This window comes from Takifugu rubripes, chromosome 13 (genome assembly GCF_901000725.2).
Source record: "Takifugu rubripes chromosome 13, fTakRub1.2, whole genome shotgun sequence".
Lineage (NCBI taxonomy): Eukaryota > Metazoa > Chordata > Actinopteri > Tetraodontiformes > Tetraodontidae > Takifugu > Takifugu rubripes.
Genome location: NC_042297.1, coordinates 20,597,412 through 20,621,314, shown reverse-complemented (window position 1 = coordinate 20,621,314; position 23,903 = coordinate 20,597,412). Strand labels below are relative to the sequence as shown.

Sequence of the window (23,903 nt, the reverse complement as noted above, 5' to 3'; positions counted from 1 at the left end):
TCAGTTTTTCGAGGAGAACCAACACATAAGTCTATCAAAAGAGATGTGATGACTGTTCTCTTCTCAGAAGCCCAAATATTAAATACAAACTGAGCTGACAGAACATAAATCTTGCATTGGATGTGATGATGCTTGTTGGAGCCACGATTTACTTTAAACCCATCTAAAAATTAGATGAATACAGACGGGGTTTTACCTAGGGATCTTAAGAATCTAAATATATGCAACACACAGGCCACAGTTTTCTGAGGCTGTAAGTTACAGCAATGCTCGTAAATACAGCAGGTTAGCGTGTGGTCGTCTGACATCAACAGTTGTTTTGGTCTTCCAGATGTCTGTGGAGATACAGGCAGGAGACCTTTTAGTGGGGACCCTCCAGATCCAGGGTCTGTGATGCACATCTGTCCTGAGATCAGCAGCGTTTGATCAGAAGCGTGGGGGCCTGTGGCTGACGCCCAACAGATACAGGAGACAGAGCATTTGAAACTGTCCACAGGCCAGAGATATCACATGTATCTCTCACCCCCCTCTTTAAATCCCCAAACCTTTAGCTGCCATCTTTACCATCCATTGTAACCCCCCCCCCCCCATTTGCCTCTCCGTGTCATTAGACGTGGCTGCAAACTTGAGATGCCACATTAGTTTTGTTACTCCGTCATCATCTGTTTCTCTGTGACGTAGCACCCCCCCCCCCGGGCTACATTAGCCTGTGTTGTGGGCATGTCAATATGTCCTTGTGTGGAGGGAGCATCTCATCTCAGATTGATATGGGGGGGGGGGGGGGGGGGGAGGTCTCTGGATGGTTTAGATGACCAGGTAACTTGTGTAAATCGTAACGTCGCTGAAAACGCAACATTTTGCACACAGTTCAAAGGTGGTCTCGGAATAAAGTGGGAAACAACTTTAGAGGACTCTAATGACTGGTTGGGACTGGTTTGTATGGTTGCACTGTTAAGATGAGGATGGCGCCACGTTCATCGCTTCCTTCTCATTTCCCCGTGCAGCACATGTGCCCATCTCTTTCTGACTTCATTGGTTGGGGAAGGGGTGATTTTCCCTCTCGAGGAGCACGACACAGCTCAGAGCAGAGAGCGTTTGAAATCGCTGTCCCGCCTCTGAATTTCTCCGTCTGTGTTTTCTGTTAGTATTGGAGCTGACAGCCTGTCAGTAGAGGAAGGGCTTTGAACCTGAGGGCTCCTCTATTTTCCTAAGGCTAATCGCTACTTCAGGACAGGGGGGTGGGGGAGGACTGCCCCCCTAAACAAACAGTTGCTGCTGTAAAGATAGGGTCAGCCCCTAACGATATAGGTCAGTGGGGTTTTTACAGCAAGGCCTTTGTGGAGACAGATGCCAGAGATAGACAAATAGCAGGACGTTAGCTGTCAGCAGCAACAACAGCAGCAGTAGCAGAGTAACAACAGCAGCAGTAACAGCAGCAGTAGCAGAGTAACAACAGCAGCAGTAACAGCAGTAGTAGCAGAGTAACAGCAGCAGCAGTAACAGCAGTAGTAGCAGCAGAGTAACAGCAGCAGTAGTAGCGTAACAGCAGCAGTAGCAGAGTAACAGCAGCAGTAGCAGCAGTAGTAGCAGAGTAACAGCAGCAGTAGTAGCAGCAGAGTAACAGCAGCAGTAGTAGCAGCAGAGTAACAGCAGCAGTAGTAGCGTAACAGCAGCAGTAGCAGAGTAACAGCAGCAGTAGCAGAGTAACAGCAGCAGTAGCAGAGTAACAACAGCAGTAGTAGCAGCAGAGTAACAGCAGCAGTAGTAGCAGCAGAGTAACAGCAGCAGTAGTAGCGTAACAGCAGCAGCAGTAGCAGAGTAACAGCAGCAGTAGCAGAGTAACAGCAGCAGTAACAGCAGTAGTAGCAGAGTAACAGCAGCAGTAGCAGCGTAACAGCAGCAGTAGCAGAGTAACAACAGCAGTAACAGCAGTAGTAGCAGAGTAACAGCAGCAGTGGTAGCAGCAGAGTAACAACAGCAGTAGCAGCAGTAGCAGAGTAACAGCAGCAGCAGAGTAACAGCAGCAGTAGTAGCAGCAGAGTAACAGCAGCAGTAGTAGCGTAACAGCAGCAGTAGCAGCGTAACAGCAGCAGTAGCAGAGTAACAACAGCAGTAACAGCAGTAGTAGCAGAGTAACAGCAGCAGTAGCAGAGTAACAACAGCAGTAACAGCAGTAGTAGCAGAGTAACAGCAGCAGTAGTAGCAGCAGAGTAACAGCAGCAGTGGTAGCAGCAGAGTAACAACAGCAGTAGCAGCAGTAGCAGTAGTAGCGTAACAGCAGCAGTAGCAGAGTAACAACAGCAGCAGCAGCAGAGTAACAACAGCAGTAGAAGCAGCAGATTAACAACAGCAGCAGAGTAACAACAGCAGTAGTAGCAGAGTAGCAGTAGCAGTAGTAGCAGAGTAACAGCAGCAGCAGCAGCAGCAGCAGCAGCAGCAGCAGCAGGTCAGGCTGCGCTTTAATAGCTGCTTGTTGCAGGAGAGGAAAAGGCTCATAAAAGCGGAGACTCAAATCTTCTGAGCCCACGAGTGTCTGTCGCAGCCAAAAATGACTGCAATGATGTACAAACGGTGGCCTGAGCACTGGCTGGTGTCTCCACTCCTCCCTCCCCCCCCCCCCCCCCCCCCGTCTTTAAATGATTTGTCAACACAACAAGCAGATATTTTGGGGACAGTCAAGCTTTGATTTTTTCCCATGGCAGCATAATCATTTCACCTGCATGAGGTTTTTATTTGGTGACCGCTTCAAGGGTCTTTTTTCTGCCTGAGGAGCCACAATCTCCCCCTCCACGTGCTCGCACCTTTAACGGCTTCTTAAATGTCACAGAATGTCAGGCAGGGGGATAAAAGCAGAGGACCTCCTCCCAGTCGCCCGTGATCCTCAGTGGCTTCCTGCTCCGCCACAGGGCTGCTGGGCAGGGCGCGCACGCACTCAGGTGTGGCCCAGATTTTTACCGGTCCAGTGGCGACATGATTTAATGCATTTGCTCCTAAAGAGGCGAGTGAGCGGAGCTGCTTGTCGGGGGACGATCTGGCTGAGAGCACAGCGTGCCCTTACAGCTGTCCCCTCTCTGCCTGCTACTTAGGAGAACATCACTCCGACGCTGAGGCCTTCTCCGCAGCGTGCCGTCCAGCTCCCTCACAGAGAGCATCATATATTTTTTTCCCCTCTTTGTTTCCAACTGGTTTGAAGTCAGGCTAAGATGGCCGTGTATTCCCCGAGGAGCGGACCACTGCCACGATGAAATGAGCATCAACACTACTCGATTTTCCATTGAGCTAACCAGGCAGCTCATCTCCATTAGTGTTTGTCTAACCAGCTCCAGGATCTCCTCAGCTGTGATCTCCCCACAAGCCAGCTGGGTGTTATGTGTGTCTGAGCGTGTGTGTGTGTGTGTGGACACACGCCTGTGTGATTTCTGTGAGAAGAGCTCAGTGCTCTGAGCCCTACAGCTGTAACAGATCTGAGTGTAAGGCCATAATGGGGCTCCGTTAAGCTCAACAGCGTGAGCCTGTATCAATTACGCTGCGGCAGCGATACAGACGCAGCGTGCAGCCTTCAAAGACAAAGACTTGCGACCGCCCAGTGCCTCAGTTCCCCTGGCCACAAAGTCAGCTGGGTAACTTTCAGAAAACACACCCTCGAAGAGACACTGATAACAACGCCATGACTCCATTATGAATATACAAATTTGGGCACTGACTGCACATCACACGAGCTTTATGTATCACTACGACACGCTGGACGTTCTAGAGAGAGAAGGAGGGAGCAGTGAAGACCACGGTCTCACATCTCGGGAGGAAATCTCTGTGGTCTCCGCAGAACTCTTTTGAACTGAGTGGACATATGGATCTAGTTGCTGACCTGGAGACCAGCAGTATGGATGAGCTATAATCCATGTAGATCTGTCTCTCCACGTAACCTTCTTCTCGATACCTTTGTACCGCTGCCTTCAATACGGCTCCAAAAGCCAGCAGATTTCTCAGAGGAGCTCAGCAGTGGAGGGAGTCTGAAGGTAAAACGGTGATGCCCAAGATGCACCGTGTTTTCCAAGACTCCTGCAATAACTGTCAGCTATTCAGCAGAGTGTGTGTGTGTGTGTGTGTGCGCGCGCGCGCCGCTTGTGCGCGTGTGTTTGAGTGTGAGTGTGAGGTGAGAGAGAGAATGTGCAAATGAATGAAGGTAAATGGCAGGGTATGAAGCCCTTCCCATCGTAATTTCACACTTGTCAGCTTCTGTGAAAAAACTTCACCTTTATGTGAGCAGAGCAGTGCCAGAAAATGTAAAGACGTCTTTGTGTTGTGGGCAGACGCATGTTTCCCTTTCTTTTGCTTTGAATAACACAGAATTTACGGCCCTTTCATTCCTGCTGATGGAGATCCACCTAAACACTCCAGGAACTGACTCAGTTTCAAGTATTGAGCTCTTCACCTGTAAATGCAGCAGAAGCTGCTGGAACTGCGTCCAGACGCTAATAAACAATATGAGACAGCATCCAAATGAAGCCCTTCATACATGTTAGGACATTTTCTGGACAAAGGCACCACATTGATGGCTGTCCTCTTCTATTGCCAGATAGAGTCAGACAAGGATGAGCTGAGCAGATGATCAGAACATATTAAAATACACCTTTTGTTGCCATCTTGGTTCCCCAACTCTGACCCTTAATGTCAGGGACCCATCCTTCGTCTTCATAAGTCATAATTATATTATGTCCCCATAGCGAAATTGCGTGACCATAAATATACAGGACCCAGAGTGTCAGGCAATGACAAGAACTACAACCTTAATCTGGTGAGAAAGGACCCCTGAGCAAAGGCCCAGCTTCTGACGTGCAGCCAACCACAGTGTGGGTCAAATGAGGGTCACCCCACACTTTATTGAACAACTTTGGATTGAGAGTAGGGTTAGGGTGGATGAAATTATGCCATTATAAATGATGGCTTGATGTGAGGTGTTTCATTAATAATCCTCATACATCAGTCAGGACCCAGAGGTACTGAGGAGGATGAAAGGCTGCCGTGGTTCCTGCCGGGCTGCACATCCGATCATTATGATCCAGTTTCTTTAGGAATTTATTCTGAGAATATATCAGGTTCACAGGCTTAACTGGGAGGACAAAGAAACGTAAAAACGCAGTTTGTCGCAGTTTGATCTGATTCCCACTTCTCTGAACCCGTGTTTGCAGTTAGGGTTTGATTAAACATCATCGCAAGGCAAAGTGAACCACAAGCCGTGTGTGTGTGTGTGTGTGTGTGTGTTCCATTTTCCCCACAGAAAGGGTAACTTGGTGTCCAAACTATAAGGATATTACTCTTTTCATTTTTTCCCACTTTTGTTATTTTTATTTCCAAAGTGCAGTGAGCAGGGTAATAAACCTGAAACCAGGAAATCAAGGTTTCACTCATGTGCATTATAAGCACAACTTTCCAGTATTTACATACACATTGCATCATATTCAAATATCAGCAGCAAATGAAATCTTGAAACACATTAATAACATTCAAAGTAGCAAATCCCAAGCATTTATGTACGTCTGAAAGGCAAATGTGATATAGCCCAGCTGCAGCCCCAATAGCCTCTGTCTCTCCAGAGGAAACACAGCTGGACTACAGCTCCCAGAAACCACTGGGCAAACCAGGAAGTAGACATCCTCGCTACAAGCTGGCCAAACAATCAAACATTCCAAAGCAAGGGAAAAAGCAACCTGAACAAACATTAAAGCTTCAGAAAGACAGTCAAACACCAAATCCATCTCCATTAACAGCATCACAATATCAATATTTAAGTTTAGGAGCATGGAGACAATGACAGTTCTACAAGTATACCAAACAAACCCAAGACTTATCCAGAACTTATCATTAGCTTTACCAAGTAGCCCCAACAGCACCGCAGGAGCCACCATGACAGCAGATGACAAAGCCAGCAGAAAGTAAGAAACTCAATAAACTCACCCAGCAGCCGGACACCAGGTGAGAATGTGGACAGGTAGCAACTGAAATCTCCCGCTCCCTTTAACCAGTCAGAAGGGTCACATGGGCACAAAGTGCAGACGCTATTTAAAGTGACAGTGCTCATTAAACTAGCCTAGCTACCAAGGACGTATCGGCCTTTAGTCAATGAAACCATTTTATCCCTTAGAGGGAAATAATTAAAGAGAAATTAAAGAGAAGAATTAAAGAAATAATTAAGGAAAATTAAAGATGAAATAGGACAATTCCACAAAACACAACAGTGTGTGTGTGTGTGTGTGTGTGTGTGTGTGTGTGTGTGTGTGTGTGCGTGTGTGCGTGTGTGTGTGTGTGTGGGTGTGTGTGTGTGTGTGTGTGTGTGTGCAGGCCTCAGCAACATCTCTGCTGTACCCGTAACACGTCGTTAAATGAGCTACCTGCTAGCACAACTCTCAACTCTCTGGAATGACGAGCTGCCTGAGGGAAAATGGTCGTCCTAAAAAAGGATTTGATTGTGAACTTGAGGAGTTTTAGAATTGCACATTTGTGTTCAAGCAGCCACTGCAGAACCCTGTAGAAAGAAAAGTTAGCTTCAGTCCTGGTCCTGTAACATTGTGCAGGTCAGTAAACACTGAACACAATGAAAAGAACAAGCAGAAAATGACAGAAATTCTGTCCAGCTGAAAACCTTTGGTTGGGTTTGTGTGTGTAGACGCATGTGTGTGTGTGTGTGTGTGTGTGTGTGTGTGTGTTAGAGAAGGGCCGATGAAGCAGAGCGCAGGTAAGTAGATGAACGCTATGAGAGCTTCTCAGGGGCCCTTAAACAAGCAGATTAAAGTGGTCCTGTTTTCTGATCGGGCACAGGGAGAACACTCTAAACAGCCACTGAGGAATTGGGCGGCTTCTGGGAAACCTCTCAGCTCCAGCACTGGGCCGTGTCTCCCACTAAATAATACAGAGAAAAGAACAGGCCGTAAACAGCAAGGAACAAATGTTTGCGTGCGTGCGGCCATCCATCCTGCAGCCACGGCCACACTGGCTCTCACACAGGTACACAAAGAGGTGCGACACACCAGTGAGCATTATTCACATAGCTGCCGCTGCCAGGAACCAGGAGCAAACAGCCAAACACACGCGCCGTGTGCACTGCAGTCTCCAGGAGGCAGAGCAGCAGATAATGAATGGGCCCCTCACACAGGCTCCGCAGAAGTGTCACCGCTGACTCCAGGACAAGAAAAAAATGTGTTTTCAGCGAAGGAAAAAAGGGGAAAATGACCTTATTCCTTCTTTGTGTTTGCTATTGTGGCGGCCAAACAAAGATGAGCTTAAATTTAGCCCCCCATGATGTCAACACAAACACCTGATGTAAAGTTCACCTTTAATTAGGTCCCCCCTCCCCTCACAACCCAACCCCCCCCCCCCCCCCAAAGTTCATTTCAATTAGTCCCACCTCAGCCCCACGCTCGGGTCTTAGCGATTTGTCAATGCCTCAACTTCTCCGCAGCGCAGCGTTAAAATGTTTGTGTGTTCTATGTTTGCATGCATGCAACTGTTTATGGTGTGTGTGTGTGTGTGGGGGGGGGGGGGGGGGGGGGGGTCTCTTGCCCTTGACATTTCCTTCTTGGTCTTATGATGAATTGCAGCGAGGTGTTCACAGATCTCAGCGTTGTTCCCAAACTCACACTGAGCACTGAGGCGTCATAAAAATAACTGCTCCAGATCTTTCTTTGTGTTCCCTAAAATGTTTGTCAGAAATAATTGCATTTAAAAGCCTCTGATTCTTCTGCTCGGGCCAAAACAAAGAGTCAGAAAGCAGAGCGACGCGGCCTGTGCGTCACCTGCGTGACCCTGAAGACGTCTCCTGCGTCCAGTCAGTTGGATCGGAATCTACCTTTGGAACCTTCGGAATTTGTCTAAAGATGTTCTGAAGTTTTAAGCGAAGGATCAGGAAGTTCTGAAAAGTAAACATGTTTTCTCTCAGCGAAGATGAAGAGCGACTCTGTTGACGTTCTGCGGCTGTCGCCGCGCGTCCTCCCCGTGTTTCTGCCTCCGGCAGCGTTCCGCAGGTGCTTAGGCTCTCTTGTTTGCACACAATCCCACTGTGATTATTGCCCCCTTCGGGATTCTGCCGCACCGGTGCGTCTTTTTCACAAAGCGGCTTCATTTGCATAGATTTTGCCAAGAAACTCTGAAGATTTGATGACGAGTCCAAGATAAGCAATCACGGCGTCGGCTTAAGCGATATTAAAGCTAACCGCCAAGCAAGATGGCTGAGGGAATGTTCAGAATAAATTGGGCTCAAGCAGCATTTTCACAATTTCTGGGATTTGTTTTGGATAATAAGACCTGACTAAAGTTACCACATATTTAAAAATAACCTTAACATTTAAACTTGTTTTAGAAAGCGTCTTGCTTGAGTAGATCCCTTAAATCCCATCAGGACCCCGGAACACGTCTGGAAACGTTAGCATGATGACGCATTCAAAACCAAGAGCAAATGGATGTTTTTAATGAGGCCCCGTGTTTGACTGTGCGCTTTATTTCTGCAGACGGTAGAAAAGGTTTCTCGATTTCTTTATTTATTTCACCATTTGGTTGTTGGGACTTTTTTCTGCTGAACCCAGCTGCCCGGGCCCCGCCATGCAGAAAGGCCCAATATGGCTACGTCTGAAAATCGCAGTCCGGGGGCCGCGAGGAATAAAGCGGGAGGAGAGGCGCCCAGCAGAATCCAGCAGGATCCAGCAGAATCCAGCAGACGATGGCTCCCAGCGGGCGTCATTTGGGAGCGCAGAGGCTGCTTTTCCTCCACGGTCGCTCTGGTTTTTGCTGCGTGGTGAGCAGGTTGGAAGGCTCAACCCCGACACGGCTGCTGACACAAACACTCAGGGAGAGCTTTAACAGCTCTCTTAACATGGCACCTGTTATTGAGCCATCAGGCGGGGGGGGGGGGGGGGGGGGGGGGGGCAGAACAACAGGGTGCGTCTGAATGCTGGAACGCCTGGAACTCAATTGTAATTTCAGGTCAGCCGCAGACCTGAGGGCTGCTGGGGAGGCGGAAAAGCCCCTGATCTCCTCCGGCTGTGTTGACAGCACAGCGTACTTTAGCACTTTAATCATTAACGACGCTCCGGTTAAACTCGTTCTAATCAAACCCAACATATGCCGTCGATCCGCTGGATGTTTGGCTGTCGACAGCTGGAACAGCTGCATGTTGCTACATCAGTCTTGAGACGCGTCTCTCAATTTTTGGGAGGGGGGGCATCAAGTGATTAAGACACAGATTTTGTCTCAATAATTCTGCTGCATTAATAAATTATTAATAATTAATGTTGACTTTTAGATTCAGTCAGCCTAAAGTGTTCTGTTATGTAATAGATGGTTACCAAAATAAAAGCTTATTCTCTTATTGTAAATATAGAGACCTTTACTCAAATATTTCTCCTTTCCTACCCTAAAGTCCCACAAACCCCACTGAGATGTCACCGTTTGGATCCATTGTTCTTCAGTGGTTTTTTTGGAATTACAGTTTCTATTTAAAAAAGAAAAAATCTGTTTTTTTGTGTGAGTTCCCACGTCGTAAAATGAGTTAATAGCAAGAGGAGGCCGTCAAAATCCTTTTTAACGAGTCGACAGGAGGAAGAATGCGAGCTCTTGTTTTCCGCGCCTCGCTCGGCGCTCATCCGTTGGAGCGGCCGTCCTCTGCAGGGCCTCGGATCGTGTGTGTGTGTGACGATGGTTGTAATCAATCCATAATAAAATAACAAAACATAAATCTGATTGTGTTGTTCCAACAATTTTAATAACGCAGATTTAAATATTGCCGCGTGCGCCGGAGTGATTTATCGATGAAAAAGTGCCATCGAGTTTATATCCACCACCTTCCTGGTCGGCGGCCAATAATACCATTAACTGCATTGTACAGAGTCATTATGTGATGAGAAACACAATAATAATCGCAGGACTACAAACGCCCAATTTCTCCCATTGAGCTAATCACTTTTCCCTGCATTATTAGCCCCCCCATCCCATCCAGCCCCCATCCCGCTCTCGCTCACTTTGTCATAAATCCTGCGAGAGGCTGGGGTGTAAATCCCTCAAGCTGAATTAGCATTGTAATTTCTGGTATCTGCGTAGGCTTTGCCTGGGACCTATTCATCTGCTGGGGACAGGTGCTATAGAAACACTACGCTGGGGATGGGGGGGGGCTGGGGACCCCACCCAGGTCAGATCTCGTGTGGAGAGGAAGCCAGGGTTGATGAACAGTAGATATGAAGTCATGGTCATTTAGAGAAGAGCTCCTGAAGCCTCTAATCAGCGTGACGGATGAAACACGCGCTTTCTTTTCTTTTATTCGTGGGCTCTCATCACGGAGGACGGCTGCAGGCCTGTCAACGCTCGGCGTCTGCGGGGAAATAATCTGACGTTACGAGCTTGTCGCCGCCAAACGATGACTAGAGAGAGGGAAAGAAGGCAGAGACTGACGGGAGCGGGAGGGGGGGGGCGATCAATCCAGCAGCCCCGTCTCCATCATGTCATCACCTGTCAGCATAGATACAAGAATAAAGGTTTGGAGAGACCTTCCGGAGCTACGCTGCAATCAATACTGTGGAAATGTTTACCCAGACGTCACTGACGTGTGTGACAGGGTTAAACGCCACCCGCCCACATGCACAACCCCCCCCCCACACCCCTGGAAATGAACGAGGGGAGACGAAGCCAGAGCTGCTGGTGGCAGCGTGGAAAAGGCTGGTCCACGTTGGCCTGAGGCGCTGCAGAAAGCCGGTTTTACCGTCATCGTGGCATCAACCGTTTAAGATAAGCTGCTGTGGTGGCGTTTCAGAGAAGTTCCACCTTTACGCTTAAAATGTGTGAACCTCCTGCCAGCGAGCTGGTGGGTGGGTTCAGAGCGCGGCTGCCTCCTGCACGTCCCAAAAGGCTTCTTTATTTGGAACACAAAAGAACAATAACCAGGTTACAACTATCGGCAGAGTGGAACGGCGTCTCTGGCCCGTGGAAAGAGGAGCGTGATGGTGATTCCATCTCTGCACCACCACAGGACGGAAACTTCACTTCACTTCAAAAAAGTGATGTCACAGGTGAAACGAAGACAGAACGAGCCTCTTTGGTTTCTTTTCTTTAATTCTCAAGCCAGCGTGTATGTGTGGGAGGGGATCGTTACATGACTGATGGCACCCATCAGCATAGTGCACGTGTTGTAAAACTGTCGACCGCCGGCAGATTGATTGACACGGTCAGGCCTTAAATCAGGGCTGCAGAGAGGGCGGGAGCGGAGCTCTAAACACATCGTAACGCCACACATGGAGAGATGAAACAGGTGCATTCAAGAAGCTGTTTTTGGTTCTCATCAAACCTGGAGTGAAGCTGTAATACAAACGCCAAGCGGTGCTAAGAAAAGCTAATATATGGCGAAGGAGCGCTCCCACGTAATCTCCAGCAGCTGTTGATTCAAAGGGGAAAACTTTATTCGGGCCAGATGGCCTCAGTCAGTGGCAGAGCGAGAGAGCTGACTCCGTGGGCTCCAGCCATGTGTTTTTCCTCCTGACAGAAATTAAAACGGTCGTTTGTTTGTCACCGCTCACTACACAGCTTAAAATGTAGCAATGAAACGTTGCTTGGCGATAATGCACCATAATTACTCAAAACGCCTGTTCTGGATCTGCAGCAGAGGGGCGACAGAAGGAGCGTTTTACTCCCATTAGATTAACCGAATGGAGAGAAGGAGGCTGCTCAGAACCCCCCAAAATCACAACAGCAACTTAAAAAAAGGCTGCTTGTCTTCTTGCTCTATAAAAGGGACGATCCGTGTGTCACATGACCCCCCGCCGCTCCACACCTAAGTGATAAAGGAGCGCTGGATGGTAGCTTGAACCTGAGTATCTCTGCCTCCAATCAGCTGTAACAAGCTGTAGTGGCGCAGCGGAACAAGCACCAGAGTGTGATAAATGTATTTATTTTAGCGGTCTGATGGGTATTGATCTCCTCCGAAGCTCTTCCACAGGCTGCCGTTGGTGGACTCGGGACAGGAAGAGCGTAGGCGCTTCGTCACCGCCGCACACATCTTCCACCGCACAAATGAGGTGAGCAGCGCCGGAAGGTTAACAGCGGCCTCTGACTGCCAGTTCCACCTAAAATCAGTCATTTATCGAAAGGCCGAGGCGGTCCCAGCCACCGGTGCGGAGATGAAAAAGCAAAGAATGACAGAAGTTGAGTCACGGCGATCTGAAACTGACGCCGTGAGCAGAAAAAGTAGTAACCTGCTCTTCTTCTGGTGACGTTTCCGTGAATCCGGCGTGAGTAGGCTGGAGGCTGACGCTGGAGTGAGACGTGACCCGTGGCGTTTGACTCAGTCCACCGCTTGAATCACACACAGAAGAATTCTGACGGCCCAAAATGTCACAGGCCCTGTTTGTGTAGTTTCTGTTGCCTTATCTGCACTTTCATCCCCTCGTTTCGCTCCCTTCACTTCAGGCCTCCCTCTTCAGACATGACTCACTGCCAAACTCTGTTCAGATCCTGCCAAAATATTCAGCTGTTGTCTTTTTTCTCAATAATACAAATGATTTCCACAGATCTTCGATACGATGAGATAATCTTGTTCATCGTGCAGGTTTGAAATGAATGCAAACTTTCACCAACCCTGTAGCAGAGAAATCATAAGTGTGCGACCTAAACACACACAGAGCACAATTAAAGGAGGACAAATGCATCGTGCCGGTCTGAGCTCAGTGCTGATTGCTGAGAGCCGCTGGTTTCACCGTGAGGTTGACAGTGCAGAGACTGTTAAATGGGACAGCAGATTGCGAAAGACCAAATGAGCGCGCTGCCGTTGTCTCTGCGGTTTGGTCTATAAACAAGGGATCTGATTGGGTAATCAGTGACTCCATTCGGGGCACTTTAACAGTAAATTTACCCCAATGAAATGGAGACAGCGGTCCGGAAAAACCGCCACCTAGCTCGTACGATAGGACGTCAGAAAATCAGAAAGTTCTCATTCTAGTAGTTACGTGGTTACGGACGCTCGCGGTCTTTCTGGGGCCTCAGATTAGAGAAGCTACTGAAAAACAGAGCTGATGTTGTTGCTCTTACAGTGAACTATGAGAGGACTGTGCACACCGACAACCGCCCACATTTTAATCCACAAGTTTTGATCCACTTTAAGCGTCTGTTATTTTACTGTTCAAAGATGCTACATGTGTATTTTTGTCTGGGCCATTTTATAAAAATGCTGTGCATCATCATGCTAAAGCTGCTCAGGGCTACGTTCCCGTGACGCTGCTGCTATTGTGTTGTCTGCGCGCCTGTTCCAGTAACCCTGCAGCAGATTTCCAATATCCCGAGTGTGTTTTTCCATTTTTCATAGATCAAGAGTTCACTGGCTTTTTAGATGAAGAGTTATCAATATCATCACAGGCATCAGCAAAATCAGAGAGTGACACGTCGCCACGCGCTCCTTCCTGGTGCCAGCATCAATAATTCATCCCCAGCTCATACACTAACTTTATTTTTCAATGCATAATTGAGGCCTGCAGAGTTTCTTCGGCCATTTATACGTCCAGCAGTTTTTACACAATAAAGGGAGATGTCCATTAAGCTTTTAACATCTTAGCTTTTATTTTCCATACTGTGGGAGACAGAGGGGACGGGGTGTGCCGGGGTGTGTGTGTGTGTGTTCCTGTTTTAACCCCTGTTGTGTTAGAGGAGGCTGGTGTGTTTAGGAGTTGTTTTCTGCAAAAGCCAAAGAAGATAAATGATCTCAGAGTGATGCGGTGACGATACGAGCAGATAAAAAGTGTGGTTTAGAGAGGAAGTGTGTGTGTGTGTGTGTGTGTGTGTGTGTGTGTGTGTCAACATCTCTGCAGTACATATGAAGTGTGTTTAAATATTTTGACAGCATGCTACTTTAAACTAAAAGCCTCCTCTGTCCTCAGACAATATGAACAGTTTCACTGTGCAAAATCTTCTGCACTAATATATTATATAATTAGGATTTATTATTTTAATTACACCTTAATCTCTAAACACACAGGTGCCAGGGTTACAACTCTCTCAAGTCAGGCTGCAAATTTCCTGTTTGCAAATATTTATTGAGGAGAGCATCCTGAGAGGGCCATAAAGGGGAAGGGCAATCATTAAAGAGCCACGAAGAGCCTCCAGGATCTGCCCCACTGTCGCTGCGAGCATCGCGGACCAACGAGCCGCTAATCAATTAGTTACCCCCGTATCAACAACTGTCGCGGCAGCGATATGGTTCTTTAAAAAACAACCAACGTAATTTCTCTGAAGACAAAAAGCTCCTGATATTTGTGAACGCACGACTGCTCCTGATTGCTTCATGCTTTAACGACACACCGGAGAGCATGTTTCAGGCTGTGAAGCTAATCAAGCTCAAGAGGGCAAATAACAGAGCAGAATGATGTGAATATTTCTTCTTTCTACAAATTACTTCATCTCCCACTGGCACTCAAACAGCATCATAGCTAATTTGACAGCAGTGCAATAATAAAGGATCATACTTCTAGATTACTGTCCTTATATTGCATCGGCATCGGGGGGGCAGCGTGGCCTTTTTGGTTCTTCAGCACTAATTACATGTAATAGGGAAGAAAAAGTGTAATTAATAATAAACTATAACTAAACCCATAAATGTCTGTTATTAACAGAGGTCACACATCCCTCTGGTTAGAAGTTTGACCACGGCAGGATTAATAGTGGCCACTCACGCGTCACCAAGTATCTGCAGCTCTTCAGTGTGACATTTGAACAAATATCCATTGATGTTCGGTGCATCAGGAGCCCCGAAGTTCAAAATGTGGTTGTTGAGCAGCAGGTAAAATGAAACGTTCTACTTCCTGACTGCGTGCTCATGTGGGGTGAACTCGCTGAATCGGGATGGTTGTTAAATATGAAACGATGGCGCTCTTTATGCTTTAAGGTTGTGCTGGAGATGAGTTTAACACGGAAACCCCAGGAGCTTAACAAGCATCACCTCAGCTCAAGACTCTTTTAACTGCACTTCCAGATCTAAATATACATGAATGTTGGGTCACTGGGAGTCTGAATTAAAGGGGCGCGTGCGTCTGTGTCTGTGTGAAAGAGAGCGACAGAATAATCTATGCAGCAAGCAGTGTGTGCACGGCTTGGGCCTGACATCAAGGTTGCTGGTTTAATTGAGGCTGTGCTGGACCGGGGCTGAGAGAGCAAGCAGAGGAGCATCGATAAACTATGAAATGGTTCCAATATGCCCAGTCGATGGAGCTTTGTGAGCAGCTCCCGTGGGCCTTTGATTTTCCTCTCAAACAACAATCCCGAACCTCCGCTCTTCAAAGACAAACTCCATCTTTGCTGTTATTGTTGTTGTTGCCCCCCCCCCCCCCCCCGTGTTTGACTGATGTCACTGGGGTCGATTTTATCCACGTCCATAAAGGCTCTCCCACACTTGGATCACCCAGGAGACGGCTCCTGTTGGTCTGTGCAATGGCAACAACAACCAATAAAGGTCAATCTCCCATGGTAATGGCCAATTGGGTTTGTTCCCATTATTGGCTCTCTAAGCAGTGGTCAACAGATGGAGGGCTGGCATCACCCACACAACTAACTCTCCAAACCTTTAGGGGGCTTGGCTGCGACTCCCCCTCAGCGCGTGTTGTCCTGTACATCAGTCCTTCGCGTGCGGCTCTTGCATAAGGAGATCCGTCGCTGGAGCGTCAGAGGAGCGCTGCCAGGGAGGGATAACCGTCTAACCGTTTCAGCTAATTGCCTCATTAATGATTCACCGGTGTTAGGCTGCTCCAGCACTTCGCTGTGGGGAGCAAATTGTTCTGATTGGTTTGCCTCTGTCAATTATTGATGAGGCAGTGAGCTGAAGTGCTAACACCTGGCTTTGGAGGTCCAAATGGCCCCACATTCCCATCAAATACTCTGTTATCACACACCCTGGGAGCACATTTGGTGTTGAAGGGCCCAGTCCCAGCTTTGCTGTCGAGGGAGGGCGGATGAAGCTACGCCCGGCGGCAATGGCACTGATCTTGGTTGTGAGGATATTGGCTCAACGCTGTTAAAAGAAGGTGGACATAACAGAGACATGGAGCTGGGGGGCAGGTATTAATGTGGGGCGACAGAAGTAGCTGCTCGAAAACAAACAAAAGCAGGAAGCGTCTGAGCCGAGAGCCATAACCAATATTTAGCCACTCCTGGGCGTCGATGCCCTTCTGCTCTTACTTGGCTTATATGTTCTTCACATTCTAGATGATGACTTTTAACATTGGTTTTAGCTCTGAAAAAACTGTTTTCTGGGAAATTTCAGACACAATGTTTGAAACTGTACATATCATGATTTAAAATGTATATATATAAAAGCAGAGCTTTTATCAATCCAAGAGTTGGGATTTACTGTAATTATCGCTGCTCTGCTTGATTTGGAGATAAAATATTCTTTTGAAAATGACAAGAAAGTCTTCTGCATTAAGTGCAGGATGGTCCACATCCCACATCAGCGCCCTGTCCAGCAGAATCCGTCCGTAGTTTCAAGAGAAACAGAAAAAATGAATAACTTTTACAAGATTCTTCCACTGGACTGACGGGTTTGCACTGTTTCCAGATCTGTGGAGAATCAAATGTTGTCTCGTCGGGTGTAGACACCCACCTTTACCACCCTCTGCTATTGGCCCTGCAGAAAGTCCTGACAGAGCTCCACTCTGGTCCCCCTTTCCTCCACCCTGGGCTCCAAGCTGCAGGAATGCTCCCGAACGGGTGACGAAGAAACCCCAAAAGAGCAGAAAAGATCTCTGATTCTGCTTTAAGAACACTGACCCGGCGCGACCACCGCGCTGGATTTACCCCTCATCTCTTTGGCCTTAATTGAAGCTGAAGAAGAGCCCCCCCATGCTGACGCCACTGTCACTCTGGATCTCAGCCAAGTCGTCTTTGCCACGTCCACTCACAGGGTGGTCACTCCGTCTCTGTTTTTACACTGGCGCTTGTGACAGCAGAGCCCCCCCAGCCCCCGAAAAACACTGGCTGTGATTCACTATGCGTCACCTTCGAACCCTGCATGGCGGGAGGGGGGGAGGGGGGGTTTAGGCCCGAAACAAGGGTCCTCAGTAGTCCGCTGTCTCATCGTGAACTCTGCGTGAGTGTTTGTGTGTCTGTGCACAGTCGTGGATGAATTATGATCTGAGTCACACTTTGATGACTGATCTTCCTTGTTCCTCTCCTTGCTTGCCCCCCCCCCCTCCAGTTCCACAGATGACCTACCTGAAGGATGGCTGATGACATCACAGCGGATGACCGAATTGCACGAAGACTCCTGCAAAGCACAACGCTCCAAAACCCCACTCCAATGAAGAACAAGAGAGACGACCCCTGAGACACCTCGACACCCCCACAGCGCCGTTCTCAAAGGCCTCCCACCACCCCCCTGTTCCCCTGTGATCTTTTACCTCCAGCTTTTTGCTACAAAATACAGAAAAAACAAAAAATGACAAAAGCCCCTGAGATAATTGACATCAGAGAAAGACACAGCGAGGACTATTTTTTTGGCAGCAGGATCAGCGATGCATGTTACTGTAAATAGACTATAAAAAGGTCCTATTGTGACTGCTAACATGGGAAACAGGCAAGTTGTTCTCGATTTCGTAAACCTTCATGGTGTAGATAGCGTACTCACAGTATTACTATTGTTATTATATCTCCAGAGACCAATGTAATTACCATTCCCTTTATGATTTTCTTGTGCAGTTATTTGGACTGTAAGCACTGGACCTTGTATTCTTCTTCTCCTTCGCCCCATGATGATCTGGTCTTCCTCTCTAATACTCTCAAAACTACTTGTAAATAGAGATGAATGATATCAGCATGGACCACGCTGTTATGTATATTCACGGCTACCCTAATCAGTCAAAACTCTCAATATGTAGATGTTTTAGACAGCCTTTTTAAAGTACTAGAAGGTTTGTTTTCTGCTAGTTGAAGAGGTATTCTGAGGTATGTAAACGCTCTTTCTACGTATTGGAATAGATGCTTAGTGATGTTAGCCGCTGTTTATCGAACCATATTATTTTAATATAGTATGTTGGAGGAGACTTGGAGGCAGCATTTACAGGTTCTGGGTAGAGTGAAGCAGGCAATTCCCCTCAAAAGTCCAAATCATTTTAACATGAGTCTTGTTTGAGACGTCTTCATAGCTGCCTTTTATTCTTTTCTAAAGCAATATTTCCTTCCGTCTGCCAGCGGGAGGAGCTGCTCTCAGGAGGAGCAGATCCTTTTAAAAGTTTGTTTTTCGGCAGCGGAACCTTCATCTGCTACCGACTGAAAAGAACCACGGAGCAGACTGAGGGCGGATGAACTGAGAACATCGCACGTCACCCATTTAGTGGCGACGACAATGCAAACCTTTGCATGGACACCGAGGAGAAAAGTGGATTACCGAGCATGTCACCTTCGTCGCCGTGCATCCCGCTCTACCTCTCAACGCTGCGGCGCCGTCCTCGGTCCACGGGTCTGCTGCATCCCCAGATCCTCTCGAGGACAGCGTCACCCACCCATGTGGGGGCGGGGCACTCTGACAGCATCGTACTCACACACGGTCACAAACAGGTGCAGCCCTGCTGAACCTGCTGTGTGCACACGTGCAGCCCCACTGCATCATCTCAGACGCTAACGTGCATGTGCGTGGAAATGGAGCAACGCCATTATCCATCAGGGTTGCTGTAGGAGTCGTCAGTGGATTGTTGCTCTAAACCGGTGCAGGCGCTCAGTTTGTTTTACATCTGCACTTTTCTTTGGATTGACACTTTATTCTGAAGGTGCTCCTACCTGGCCACTGATGTCAGGCAGGGCCTGGGCCCAGTGAGCGTGGGCAGGGGAAGCGAGCAGGGGGAGGGCAAACTGGGGCGCTCTAATTAAGTGGCGACACACAAAGTGGCACGGGGCATCCTGCCAGCAACTGTCCATTCATCCCGTGTCAGAAGAATTCATACATCTCAATGAGTCTATGCACTGCCAGAGAGGTCCGAGAGCCACAAAGGGAGGCGACGTTTGGCTGAGAGGACTTGGCCACACTGACCAAAAGTTGTGTTGAACAATCCTCCCACTCTGGACGACTTTAGCCTATTCTGAGAGGAATCCACTTTGGAGACTCCGCCCACCCTAAAAACACACGTTTAACCGCGCTTTGATTGCGCTCACGGAGATTCTTGCTAAGATTTGGATGTTCACAGATGTTTCAGGTTGATGTGTCTGTGTCTTTAAAAGCTTTTTTCCTGTCAGTGACCCTGCACAGTGAGCGTGAACATGCGTAGGATATAGAAGCTGTAATACCCGGTGGTATACACGAGACATGAAGGCACATCCTCTGGATTTTCTCCCTCATGCATACATACGCCATGCTAATCTAAATGGCGAGGCTGTGTGTAAACAGATCGTCGACATAATGGGATTGTTCAGTGTGCAAACAATAAGCTGTTAGCGTAATCACAGGTCAAAGATATATTACCCAGAGGGCTTTGCTGTAGGTATATTAACATGATGGATATGTGAGAGGGGAGGGGCAGGGATGCAGAGGATATGGATCTGCACCGCTTCAGATTTACTCCCCTTTGGGGCCTGTTCACCACCTTCCTCTCCTCTACCTCCTCCTTTGACCCCCCACCGCCCACACACACACACACACACACCACCCACTGATGTTTCCACAGCACTTGGTTCCTGTGGTTATTTCATGTTCTCTTTAAATTCACCTTCTGATCATCTCCACCTCAGTACGCAGCGTAGGTCTACAATTAACCAGCTGCATAATCGTGTTTGATTAAACTATGAGTTTTCCCGTTGAGGCGATTCACTCATGCCTGTAAACAAGACCAGTGGAGGGACACTGAGACAATTTCAACGTTATTGTCTCCACTTTATCACCCAAAGCGCAGCGCTTTAATGTCTAATGGAATAACAGCACACAAGCAGCGAGTTAAGATGAATCCTGAGGAGAGTCCACGCCCATTATCAACTTATCTCTGTTTCTTCTGATCGTCCTCTAAATACGTCCACGAAGTCCCGTCTGAACGGGCCATCAGCACTAACATTGCTGTGTCCAACGTGTTCTGGACCACTGGTGCAGAATCACTGGTGAAAAACTAAACCAGAGGCCATCAAACATCATGTAGGGTTCCTATAGATGGATAGAAGATGCGTCAACACGCAACAATGGCTCAGGAAATCTGATACATCAACACCTGCAAACACATTTAAAATCAATAAATTGACCCCAGGTTGGTAATTAGCAGAATCTGCTCAATCTTCTCAAGAGACACTCAATTTGGTGATACTTCATCACACACACACACACACACACACACATCTCTCTGTCTGTCTCTGACACATGCCAGCACAAAAACACCCCCTTCTTGCGTGTGCAGGCCTGGTGGGTCCCTGCTTAACTGTGACTGAGTTAGTCATTTGTGGTCTGTGTGAAGGGTCAAAGGTGAAAGGATTACAGTAAGCCTCAAGCCCAGCTAACTAGTGTTTACAGAGTATTTAAAACCAAATGTTGCATGCACATTGATCGTGATTTGAGCAACTTTAAGAAAGAGAGTAAGAGCAGACGAGGGCAGGCCTGTTTGTCACACAGCTGATAGCAAAGGTGAGAAAATAGCTTCTAAAACCTCATTCCGACCTCATTTTGGCCCGTACGCTAATGTGTCTCCCACGAATATTTGGAAATGGGTCGATGGGAAAACCAGATTAAGCCAAAAACCTCAAAAACAGAGCAAATGCTCTTGGACAGCTTCAGCGTGATACCGCCGGAAAAGGCCGCAAAGTAAATCTCGACCATCGGAGTAGGAAAGGGATGCATGCTAGTCCGTTAGCAACCAGGAGCCGTGCTGAATTTGACTCTGCTTTAGAGATAATCATCCAATGTTTTAAGAGGCTATTAACCTTTTATTAACCCGCACAACTACAGAAATGAGTAAAATACAAATATTCATATCATGTAGCTTTTCCGCTCACTCGGTGTGCCATCTGAGCCTGGTTCTGCTGGGGGGGAGCAGCGTGGTTTTGAGCGTGTTCAGAAGAAGGGAGATTAAAGAGGAGCTGCTGGGATGTGTGCTGTTCTCCCCGCTGTGAACCGGGTGTAATCCTTCACTTTTAGAGAAGTGAAAAGTTTGCAGAGTCCAGAAAGTTGAGCGCGCATCCCTTCTGTCCCCCTCCCACAGAGTGGAGAGTGTGACACAGCAGGGGGCAACCATATGTCATCAAAGGACTCTTCAAAGCTTTTTCTCTTTTGTCCGCGCGCTGGTGCCGTATCGCCGTGCACACCTGACAAAGGCAGGAGAAACGATTATGCAGCTCAATGAGCAAACAAGGGGAAAATAGGAAAAACTGTGGAACGCATAAATTGCCTTTTAGGGGCCACATATTTCCTTTTCTGGATTTGCATTCCTATTTTCCTGCGCACTGTTTTTATTCATTTCAAATACGGCTGCTGGTGCACAATTAAAACTGTCGCTCCCCTCACAATGAGCCTCGGCTCTGATACCAAAGGTTCATTTGAGATCGGCCCTTATTTCAATTGTGCCCCAGTAAATGTCCACATTATCTCCCACATGGGCTTTGATGAGGGGGAGACTCCATTATTGTCAGAGGGGTCATAAGCTGCGGTAACGGCTTCTGGGGTCTTATTGCTATGGCGATCAGCCCCTTGCCACTTGGCCTCTGTGACCTCAGTCAAAGATAAGCTTTATGGGAGAGCACATTAACATGCTCCTGCAGTCAGTCTCCCCCTTTTTTCAAAGGCAGTCCAGTGAAATAAAGCTTTTATGGACCCCCATTGAGGGGCCGAAAGTGCCGCTGATTGTCTGCATTAGACAGTGAGTGAAAATAAAGAGGCGGCTCACACAAAACCGTGACGTTGTACGGTGGAATGGGGTCATCAGCCAGATGAAGAGGCGAGCGAAGCTGGACCATCAAGGTCTCGACCCGTCCTGGATTCAGTTATTTACATTGAACATACGTAGCAAATGTGCGTCAAACGTTTCTCGAAAAGTCAAAAGTGCTGGTCGATGTGATCTCACACCTCGACTCTAACGGTGCCGTTATCTCCGTCTTCCAATCTTGTCCTCTTTGACTGTTATTTTCATTCCAGTGTTACGTTGGTGTAGGTCTGCCAGCGCGGGGGGGGACTGAGATCAAAATAAATAATTAAGCACCCAGACGTCACCGCGCGCCTACTTCCACCCCGACCACGGGTGAGAGATCCTTTCACCAGGTCCTGGATGGATAGTGATAGCCCCGTGTCTGTGCACACATCTGGGAGCCTCGGTCGTCCCTGGCAGATCGAGGGAAGAGAAAGATGTAGCTCCAGCCTAATGTCCTTCTCTGGCGCTGTGCACGCTCTCCCCTATTTGCTTTTCCCTTCACGGCACAGTTAACATCGTAAATTAACCTTTTCCAGCCCCCCCCGCTTAGGCAGCCTTAGACAAAAGGGGAAAAAATAGATTGTCGTTACGCAATGCAGCAGCACCGGTCAGAGACGAAGCCGCTGGAGGAACGGGCTTTTTTTTAACTCCCTTTTCTTTCCTTTTTTTTTGCAACCCCAGTTAATAAACAACACATTTGCTCCTTCTAACAGATATTCTATTTGATGTGCATGTCCTCTACACTCTGCAAATCGATATAGCTACGCTTTCTGTTCCCCATCCAAGAAATGGAAATGAAACACATGAAAGGAAACGTGCGGTTGATCCTTCTCTTCTTCATTCGAGTCTGTAAATAGGATGTAAATAAGAAAACAGCTATGCATGCTAATATACAAGCAATTTGTTCAGGTACTTTTGTAATCCAGACTTCTCATATGGCATGTAACGATAAAGAGGAAAGAAAAAAGAAAATTCAAACACGGAAAAAGAGTAAATTGTGGTTTGTAAATGACTTCGACGCCGGTAAATAAATGTCCTTACTCGTAATGTTTTCTTACTGATACCTAATGCATTAGCCTGCCATTTACTACAGTGCTGTGCTCATGTTATCTTTTTTATGTTTCATAAGGTTGAGCTGAGGCAAACTGGAGCATAAAGGACTATAAGAGGGCTGAGAGGACGAGAAGAAGGATGCTTGTCTGTCATACTGCGTTTTTATCGTCTCTGCATGTTTACATGCATAAATTAATGACATGTCCTCAGTAAATAGGACGCCACGTCAAAGCATTGCTTCAGTCCAAGACACCAGCCCGTCCACCAGGACACCGACCTGACATGACGCGCGATTACGCCTCAAACCAAATTGCTGAAATTGGCATTTCTAAATATTAAAGTTTTTTTTTTTTTTTAAGAAAAAAAAACTATGTCCACCGAAAAGAGAAATGTCGCCATGCCAAAATTGCCTCCGCCCAGCAACTCAAATGTGACCTTTTATGACAACGCTGACCGAGTGAGATGTTTTTTGGGGTTTTAAGAGAATTTATTTTCAACCCTGTGGAAACCACGTTAACTCACCAGGCGCTCGTGGTAGTTGGAAGTGTTGAATTTTTACCCTGTACTAAAGATATTTTAAATTTAATAAATAATTATTGTACCAAGAATGATGTGTGGTTTCGGCTGGACCCGGAAAGAAGTGTTTCAGCTGCTCCATCATTTGGAAGGTGGAAATAAATGTTGGCTCCAATAACGACGGAGGGGGGAGGAAACGTGACAATTACACACCGAAGAAAGGGCCATTAAATACTGAAAACGACACGTAAAGAGCCTGCACTCCATTTAATTTAGTTATTTTGCCAAGTGAAGGCTTTTGTATGATATTTGATGTTGACATTTGCGTCTTTAAAATAAGGATTAAAAACAGGCCGCAGGAGGACGTCCATGTCTGTCCCAGAGAAGAAGAGTCGTGTGTCTCCACTCATTATATCTGCAGTAGTCTCTGAAACAATGACCTTTGACCTGCGG

General features: G+C 47.4%; 2 protein-coding genes across 4 annotated transcripts in view; one reads left to right on the top strand and one right to left on the bottom strand.

Moving 5' to 3' along the window:
- The window catches only part of LOC105417300 (uncharacterized), a 28,282-nt gene extending 22,263 nt beyond the window's left edge, over window positions 1-6,019 (bottom strand). For 2 of the 3 annotated variants that reach the window (XM_029845968.1, XM_029845970.1), the window contains exon 1: window positions 5,956-6,019. The gene's annotated coding sequence lies outside the window, so the exon portion shown is untranslated. The remainder of the gene's footprint in view (window positions 1-5,955) is intronic. The other variant, XM_029845969.1, reaches the window with a different exon arrangement.
- mafa (MAF bZIP transcription factor a) overlaps window positions 1-23,535 on the top strand; it is a 58,872-nt gene extending 35,337 nt beyond the window's left edge. Inside the window, exon 3 of the mRNA XM_011610350.2 lies at window positions 17,210-23,535. The gene's annotated coding sequence lies outside the window, so the exon portion shown is untranslated. The remainder of the gene's footprint in view (window positions 1-17,209) is intronic.
- Window positions 23,536-23,903: the final 368 nt, after the last annotated feature.